The sequence below is a fragment of the Papaver somniferum genome, chromosome 3 (assembly GCF_003573695.1).
Source record: "Papaver somniferum cultivar HN1 chromosome 3, ASM357369v1, whole genome shotgun sequence".
Taxonomy (NCBI): domain Eukaryota; kingdom Viridiplantae; phylum Streptophyta; class Magnoliopsida; order Ranunculales; family Papaveraceae; genus Papaver; species Papaver somniferum.
Window position 1 is genome coordinate 107,143,953 of NC_039360.1, and position 9,907 is coordinate 107,153,859.

Consider the following 9,907-nt stretch of genomic DNA (forward strand, 5'->3'; position numbering starts at 1 on the left):
CCCCTGCCCACAGGTATCTATTGAGCTATCAACTTGATAGATGTTGTCACGCTGGGTCTCTGAATAAATAATTTGGAAGAGAGTTGGGGTTGAACCCAACGTTGATGAGGATCATACGAGTTGATGATCATGAGGCCATCTTTTCATCTACGTTGTGTTTCATAGACGTCCAAGCATATCGCTGGTTTTGACAATGCATATGCTCTCTTGAGTATGTCCTCGTCTTTGGACATCTTGGAATCATAATGATAGTGTGATTGTGTCTCTCTAAATTCAGCATCTTTGAGATAGATAGTGTTGAGAAATCCCCATCTACACTCCTTTGTCTCTATCATCTTTGGATCGTGTCTTTGAGGAGTAGGGAAGTTCCCTCATACGGATGACTTAACTAACAAGTTGTGCAAATATGAAGAAGCTCTTGACATGGAGAGTTCGTATGTACCTCTTAAGTCCCGGGTGCAACCTCCTTCGGTAATGAAACTACTTCTTGGAGACGAAATTATGAAAGTGTCTCTCACCGATTTTGTTGCCATCAAGCCATATATGATATATCTCGGACGTTGTTTTATCATTGTGGTAGTCGTGCATGTGGTACTGAGGTTGGAGTTGCTGGTTTTGGACGCGCAGGATGTTGTATCTTGGTGGTTTTCCTTTTGCTGCTTCAGTGAAGCTGCTTACAGAAGGCTGAAGGTTGTATTGCATGTTGGTCCGACGTGTCGAAGAAGCTTTATCCTCCATTCATGTCATGAGCAGCGTGACTGGTGCACTGTTTCTGAGGAGGTGGTTTCAAACTGGGAGTTCCACTGAGATGTGTTTATGAAGTTTGAATTCAATGCTTCCTGGTTCTATGAAGGGTTTTCTAGAATCCAGAAGCTGTAAGATGAAACAAACGAAGTTTTCTCTGTGGACTTCATTTCTCGGAAAGAGGAGGAGATCGAGAGGCTATCCTTGGAATTGAAGCTGAAGTAGGCTGTTCTCCGCAAAATGAAAGGCGCTCTTTCCAAAAAGAACGAGTTATTGTTGAAAGACTTCCCTTGAATATTTGCGCATTTTCTCTTTTATATTTCCCTTTTAGGTGTCTTGAGTGCTGTAAGGAATTCTTTTCATAGTTTGATTTTCTGGTTTTTGAACTAGTAGGTGATTGAATTTTTGAATTGGTTTATTTTTGAGATGATTTTATGAATGACTTTCTGAAAGGAATTATGTTTGAATCGGCTGAAGGCCGGCATTCTGGTTTTGAATTCGATCATTCTAAGTATCTCGTAAAAATTGCAAATGTTGCATAAAAAGGGAAACATGTAAAAGAGAGATAATGTGGTGTCTAAGAACAACTGCATCATTGACTTCCTTCCTCGATGTGGGACGTATGCGTCAAGTTCCCAACAGCCTTTTAAAATGTAAAATTGTTTAACGAAACTTACTTGTTCACAAGATCTCGTTTGAACGAGACTTGAATTCTCCAAGGGTGATCGCTTCGAATCCAAGTTGTTATGGCGCGCCTCGAGAAACACGTAGTTGGTTCGATCACTTCGATGAAACTGCGCACGTTAATCTTTGGAGAAAGGGGGTAACTCTCCTGGGTTAATATTTCTTTGGAGAATATGCTTCAGGACGTTGCATTCACTGGTAAAGCGGTGAATGAATCTGTGGCAGTGGCAGTACCTCGGGTTCGTCATCTCTTGATCATTTGGATGTTCGTTGTTTCGCTGAAACATTCTTGAGTGATTCGCCCAAACTACGGATTATTTCTCGACATGATGACGCGAGAATCGTTATCTTCTTGAGGATGTTCTCTTGAGGTGTCAGCTCCAGTAGACTTAAAGATGTCCCGGGATCGCTCCTATCCGGGTTGACATAATAGGCGAACCCTTTATGATGATTTGATGATGTGTCAAGCCTCCTTTGTTATGTAGATGTACGAATTCTCGGAATTACACCATATTCTGGATCTACACGTTTTGTTGATGAAGTGATAGCGGATACTCCTGATCTTAAATTGGTAGCAGTGGTGGAATAGAGATAGACCTTTTCTTTTTTGACCTCTGCAGGTGTCTTCACAGGACTCCACTGGTGTTGAACTTTTTGTCGACTATCTCCATACTGAAACAACGGCTACGCGAATCTTCACTTCGTCTTTCTGGGTGTGGACCCTTTGAGGAATTTTTGGCTTGCTCCATACAACACTTTTGGTATTGCTGGAAAAGGTGATTGCTCCATCCGGATCTCGAGAGAAGCCGTTGCGTTCTTCTAAGTAGTAGTCGCGTGTTGTGTCTCCACGCGGCTTTCCGGTCCTTTCATCTGGGAGATTTACTGGTGCTCAGCTATCCAAGGTATTTCCAGTAGCATTGCTTGAAAAAACATTTTTGTGAAGCTTCTTAGTGAATGGAACACTGGAATTGAAATTGGTTGTTGAACCTAAATTGAATTTAATGATTGAATTGAATCTAAGATATACCCATTTGAAATTGAGAAAATTGGAATGAATCTTGAGAAACTGATTTTGCAACCGAGAGATCAATCTCCCACTGTGGTCGCCAATTGTTTGAGGGTGAAAAATGTTTCTGCTGGTTTTGGTAAATTTGGGTGTGTGTGGACGTGAAACGAATCTAAACCCTAAACAAATGCACTGCACGGGAGTACTTTAGATTCGAGAGATCAATTTGTACAATTCTGGCCTAAACCAAGAAATGGTCGTTCCAGACTTGCTTCGGTCACAAAGTGAAGGAGATGGGGTTGATCTTAGGGAGGGAAGCTAAGAAGGTATTGAGATTGTGGAGGTGTTGGTTGTTTATGACTTGTATCAAAACGTTGAACTGGCTTGCATAATGTAAGCTATCAGTTCTGCGTGTTTTCTCAATACAGTATTAACAACAACTTGGTTTCTCTGTGTTGCTTGAAGATAGGTCGAAGAACCTATTTATACAATTCGTTTGAGTGCAACCCTCATCTCATAGGAAGTGGAGGAAGTGGTGATGGAGTAGTGGGGTTGTGTAAGTGATTGTCGCACGATCACGCCTTTACCCACTTCCCTCATCATCGTTAACCGTCCATGCCTCCTGACACGTTCTCGTAATGGGCGCGTTGCACGCCGCACGCGGTAAACCACCAGACCAATACCCCAGTAAGTATCCTCCAGTTTGTGACATGTTTGATGTCTCGAATGAGCGAGTCGTGGGACCCGCCGCAAGAAATAGCATGCGGTGCTATTAGGTTAAATAACCAAGTTATTTATGGAATTGATATTCATGAAAAATCGTGCATGCTCGATGCATGTAATGCATCGATTTTAAGCAAGCAGCTCAAAACAATCGATATGCATGAAGCATCGTTGTTTTATAGCTTGATTGAGTAAGTCGCGGATTAAGCGTGTTAAAATATCAGCACGTCCAACCATCTTCGAGTGATCGTTTGAAGGCTACATGAGTGGGCCATCATCTGGTCGATCACTCCCTGTGACAAGGTGGCAACGGCGATCATTGAGGCACTTCATTGATTGCCTAATTTTTAATCCAAGCCGTCCGACCAAGCTGGTAAAGTTGGACGAACGAGATGATTTACAACACATGTTTGCTGTTGTTGAAAGAATTGAGGGTTTTTAGAGGTGCGCTAACATCCCTCTTTGGCTTGATCGAATCCAAGCATTGGCGCTATTTTTGAGTGGGCCGATTGGGCATGCGTGGAGACGGCTCACTAGCGTGCATGCCTACACCTCTCGGTCCCACAAAGATTCGATCTAGGCCGCTCAACTTGACCGGCAAAGATGAGTGGCTGTGATCGATTTGCGACAGAAATACATTTCCGCAAAGAGTTTAAAAGTTGTATGGCATGCCACCTTTGGGGCGCGCGTTTCGAGACGCCGAGTCCTAGTCTGCATAGGACGGCCGGTCAGACGCAAAGGTGGTCCCACGGTGATCACGTTGACATCATTGGGACCTCTTGAGTCTATATCTACACCCTCCGCTTAGGCTGGCAAAGATGGACGGTCATGATCGAACTACGACAGATATGCATTGCCGCAAGCCCTAATTAGGGTTTTGAATTAGTCACGCATACGTGACTTTGGCCAAACGGTTTTGCACGCCGTGATCCTCCTTTGGAGAGGTCAATCACGTGGGGCCCATGTTGGGCTGACGGTGAACGCATATGTACCTTCCTTACGGTCCTAAATGTGATCTAAGCCATCCAAATAGGCTGGCTAAGTTGGATGGTCGTGATCGATTTAAGACACTAGTGAATTTCCGCGAGCCAATTTAGGGTTTGAAAGCATCATACCTGCCATGGTTTGGGCGAACGTTTCACTGCTCAATGGCCCCACCATGGGCAAGTCGTTCGAGCAAGGGGAAAGTGGGGCGTGGGGCCGCCCGTGTGCGTGCTAGCACTTCCCTAATCATTCATGGAGCAATCTAAGCCGTCCAACAAGGCTGGCAGAGTTGGACGGTTGTGATGTGTTTAAGACTGTTTTGGACAGTCTAGCTCAATCGAGCTTCTTTCAACCAGCGCGACCACCCTATTTAGGGTTGGTGTTCAAAGATTACTAGAGTTAGACACGGTTTCTCGTTTGGATGAACTGGAGAAGAAATTTATCAGAATTGAACATCCCAGATTCGAAGATTACCAGTGTTTGACCCGAGTTTCTCGTTCAGATGAATTGGAGAAGAAACTTATCAGAATTGAACAACTCAGGTTCGAAGATTACCAGTGTTAGACCCGATTTTCTCGTTCGGATGAACTGGAAAAGAAATTTATCAGAAGTGAACATCTCAGGTTCGAAGATTACCAGTGTTATACCCGAGTTTCTCGTTCAGATATCAAAATTTTCCTAGATTTAGATCCGATTTTCTCGTTCGGATTAACTGGAGACAAAATATATCAGAATTGAACATCCTAGATTCGAAGATTCCTAGAGTTAGACCCGAGTTTCTCGTTCGGATGAATTGGAGACGATATATGTCAGAATTGAACATCACAGGTTCAAAGATTCCTAGATTTAGACCTGAGTTTCTCGTTCGGATGAACTTGAGACAAAATATATCAGAATTGAACATCACAGGTTCAAAGATTAGACCTAAGTTTCTCTATCGGATGAACTGGAGTCGAAATATATCAGAATTGAACGTCACAGGTTCAAAGATTCCTAGATTTAGTCATGAGTTTCTCATTCGGATCAACTGGAGACGAAATATATTAGAATTGAACATCACAGGTTCAAAGATTACCAGAGTTAGACCTGAGTTTCTGATTTGGATGAACTGAAGAGTGTGAAATGACCAGACTACCCTTATCGGTATAACTACATCAAATATCCCGGAGTCTGTGAAAATGACCAAACTACCCTTATCAGAAATAAATACAATAAGTATTTTAAAGACTGTGAATGGAAAAAGACCAAACTACCCTTACCGGAATAAATGCAACAAATATTCCGTGGACGATTAAAATGACCATTTTACCCTTAATGGAGACAAGTGCACTAAATATTTTGGGGAATGTGAAAATGACCATCTTACCCTTACTTTGAAAAAAATGCAACAAGTATTTATGAGAGAATAAAAATGGCCAGATTACCCTTACTGAAAATAAGTACAGTAAATACTTCGGAGACTGTGAAAATGACCATATTATCCTTACCAGAAATACGGACAACAAATATTTCGAAAATTATAAAAATGACCAGACTGCCCTTATCAGAATAAGTGCTGCAAATATTATGAAAACTATAGAAATGACCAAACTACCCTTCCCAGAATAAGAGTGTTAAATATTCCTGAGACTGTGAAACCGATCAGATTACCTTTACCAGAAATAAATGCAACAAATATTCTGGAAATTATGAAAATGACCAGGCTATCCTCATCCAAAACAAGTGCAAAAGTTAGTTAAACGTCCATTCCGTCAGTAATTTGAATTTTTCTAAAATGACAATTTTGCCCATGGATAGTGTGAACCAGACGTGATTCGAACACACATCAAAACAAGTGCAATAAATATTCTAGACTGTGAAAATGACTATTTTGCCCCTTTCCCAAAAGTTAGTTAAATGTCCATACCCCCAATAATTTGAATTTTTATAAAATGACCATTTTGCCCCTGGACAGTGTGAACCAGACGTGATTCGAACACACATCTATGAAAATGATCAGATTACCTTTACCAAAAATAAATGCAACAAATATTCTGAAAATTATAAAAATGACCAGGCTATCCTTATCAAAAACAAGTGCAATAAATATTCTAGACTATGAAAATGACTATTTTGCCCCTTTCCCAAAAGTTAGTTAAATGTCCATTCCGTCACTAATTTGAATTTTTATAAAATGACCATTTTACCCCTGAATAGTGTGAACCAAACGTGATTGGAACACACGTCTATTAAAAGATCAGATTACCCTTACCAGAAATAAATGCAACAAATATTCTGGAAATTGTGAAAATGACCAGGCTATCCTTATAAAAAACAAGTGCAATAAATGTTTAGAAACTGCACAAAAAGTGACTATTTTAAACTTAGTGAAATGTTCATTCTGTCACTAATATGAATTTTCATAAAATGACCATTTTGCCCCCAGATAAAGGGAACCTCATTCTGGTTCAACTTAATCTGGACCTGAAACAAAATCTGAGAACGAAATAGAATCCTAGAAAAATGGTTGAAATCATATTTTTATTAATCACCCGAAATATCTCTGAATAAAATTTTTAAAATAATTTACAAAGTATAAAAAACCTCAATAAGAAAGAAGAAATGAAACTTGAAAAGTGGTAGCTTTCTTCACATCCAAGTAGCTTACAAAGGATAAAGGACCTCAAAAAGAACGACAGATCCTACAATCCATTTTCTTCACATCCGAGTATCTCATTTCTCTCTTCTTTGTTGCTTCCTGTAATGCACCTTTCACAAGCCTCTTAGCACTTCCCTGCAAGAACAGAAAATTAAAGTGAAATTTCATTCTTATGTTCGCAAGAGCTAAGGTTTCAAGTAGAGTACCACAAGCAAGGGAAAAGATCCATTCAGTCAACCATTCATTTCGATCTTGTCCAGTGTATATCAATTTAAACCACATGATAAAGGAGGGGGATGGCGTTAACAGAAAAACAGTTTCTACCACAGGACAAATTGAACTAATCCGATTACAAATTTGTTTGACTGCTGCAGCATGTAGGGTGTCCACAGCAGATCCTCCTAGTTACTTCGACTTCAAAAAGACACCGATACAGAACACTCACCGTAATTACAGCATGACTGTAATGCAGGCACAGTGAAAATGGTGTCGGCAAGGAAGCTCGCGTAGCTCGGCACCATCATCATAGGCGGAAAGAAAGATGCAACATTCCTGCAAGAATTATCATCCACGTCAGAATGGATGTAACCTTTCTTTTCTCTTGTTACTGTTCTGTTTTGGCTAAGATGGAGGAATGAGTTTCAACTTTTCAAAATATATAAAGTTGTCGGACTATCAAAATTCAAGGATCAACTCACTGCATTCTCTAGAGAAAGAACATGCTCTACAGGTGCCTCACTATTGCACTCAGTCATGATTCCACCAACTGGCCCCTGTACCTCACCTCTCTGCTTCTCAAAATAACCAATTTTCCAAAATTTGAACTTTCTCAGCATTACACACAAACTTTCTTGCCTGCACATCACACAAACTTAAGCAATTAAGTTATACTCTACACTAATAAAACAAGATCTGTCAGAGATAACATAAAGTTCACTGGCATCAAACTTAAACCTAGCTAACAACTATTACTTCTAAATCTACTTTACTTCGAACAACAAATTCATCAGAACAACAACTAATTAACAATTGAAGTCTAAATCAAAATACCCAACTAATCTATACTTCCAGCTCTACACTCTTGTGATTCCTTGCACACAGAATTTCTCCCTATTGTACTACCCAATTTAGAAAAAATCCCCAGTTAGTTGCATGAATTTGAGTTGAAATCTAGATCTTGAATGAGTTAACACTTGGAAATAAGTGATCAATAACTATACCAAATCCAACAAGTCCAGAGGTAGAAGAAGAAAAATCTATACCAGAAGCAGTCTCACAATCAGTTAACTTACTTCTCTTGGCTGAAGAAAAGATCCTTGTTTCTGGTATGCTTTTTTCCCCATTCCCGATTCATCGCAACTGGAGCATCCACCAAATCTGAAAAATTGAGACGACCTGCACAATAAGGGAACTCAAGTTATGTGAAATATGTGAGGTACCAATTAACAAGTGCAGCAATTTGGATTTAGTTTCTACATATTTTGATTTTGTTTGCCACATTCTGTTTTTTCCTAGACAATGGGATATAACACCCAAGCAAGAAACAAACCAGCCGCCTCACAAAGCTGCACAAGATTTCAAACAATCCACAAAAAAATTGTTGGTCACTTGGTTGTGGATTTCAAAAGATAAACCCTCCACCTACAGCACTACAACTAAAGATTGAAGCAAAACCCAAAAAACATAGGCTTACCATCGGTTGTTCAGTAGAACATCTCAGATGTAAATTACATTTACATCATGCAATGCAAGTTTTGGTACCTACTTCCTCCTTTCAGTACAGATTTGATTTTTCTATGGAACAACAACTAACAGCGAAAAAGAATCAAACAAACACTACTATGGCAAATTGTTCCAGTTAGCAAAACAGTCAAATGTTGAAACCTAGTTAACTTCTTTTAGAAGCAAAGCAAAGTGACATTCTAGCTATTTTCAGTGTGTCCTAGTTAAATACATCATCATCATCACTAGTTTTTCTGATACACCAACTAATCCAGGCCACTATTTCTCTACTGGAAATTTGAGTTCTCTTGGTGTTATTGTTCTTTGCCAGGCCTAGTGATTTGCCAAATAACATGCCTTTAAAAAGTTTGCTAAATCCTCTATAGTCCATGGTGATTTTCTATCAAAGCTCAGTAAGTTACATCTTATTCATCATTACATCCATATCTATAAACTTCTTGGACAAATAACTTTCAACACAGTAAATCTATATGGACACCAGCTCAGTTCTACTAAACATGCAATTGATGAAGAACAGAGCTTCAGCTCTAACAAAAATTTATCTATTTGTGAATCTCACAGTAATTAAGAAACTCAATTCTGTAATCAATCTAAACTAATCTAACCCACATCAAAAAATCAGTCCTTTAATCAATCTACACATTCAAAATACCCTCTAATTTCATCTGAATCTTTCACCCAATTTCATACAACTAAACAAATAATCAATTGATTCCGAAGAAATAGAGAACTCAATCACTTACCTCGTCGATGAATCAACGAAATTTCAAATTTATCATCAGCAGAATTAACTTTGAACCATCTTATTCATCTTCATCTTCATCGTTCGAATTTTAGGTCAAATCGATCCACATAATTAACAGAATACATACCTAGCTAAGATTTATCAGATTTGAATCAAACACAGATTTGTTTTTGGTGAAACGTCTTACTTTCGATCTGTTTCTTTTTACCAGTGTGTTAATGGCGGAAAGAACAAATGAAGAAGATATTACTCTGAGTCATTTTTCTTTTCTTTTCTTTTTTTGTTTTTTTTTTTGTTTTTGTAACCTTGGTCATGACTTGTTGACTTAGTCTTAGTAACAATTCTTTAAATTAAGAAAATTTAAAATAAAAATAAAAATAAAATTTGATTTAAGAAATTCAATATAATTGTTAGTTTGTGAAAATGCAGGGAAAATTGTGACAAGAAAATTTCTAAGAGTGGTAAATTTGGGGTTGTTTTAGATGTGGTGAAATTTTTTGGTGGAATCGTCATTTTTAGATTATAATTGTTGGTGTTTCGAAAATTTCAACAAATATTATTGTGACTAATAAAAGAATTTAATATTCCTAATTATTATCACGAATACAAAATTTAGTAACAGTTGTAACTGTTGCAGGAC

The 9,907-nt window shown here is 38.8% G+C and overlaps 1 long non-coding RNA gene across 1 annotated transcript; it reads right to left on the reverse strand.

Moving 5' to 3' along the window:
* Positions 1 to 6,639: 6,639 nt before the first annotated feature.
* On the reverse strand, positions 6,640 to 9,524 carry LOC113361538. The gene is made up of 5 exons (XR_003365171.1): positions 9,266 to 9,524; positions 8,072 to 8,174; positions 7,478 to 7,634; positions 7,225 to 7,331; positions 6,640 to 6,914 (listed from the first exon to the last, which is right to left on the reverse strand). It is a non-coding gene; the product is annotated as an uncharacterized LOC113361538 (long non-coding RNA).
* Between the last annotated feature and the right edge of the window lie 383 nt (positions 9,525 to 9,907).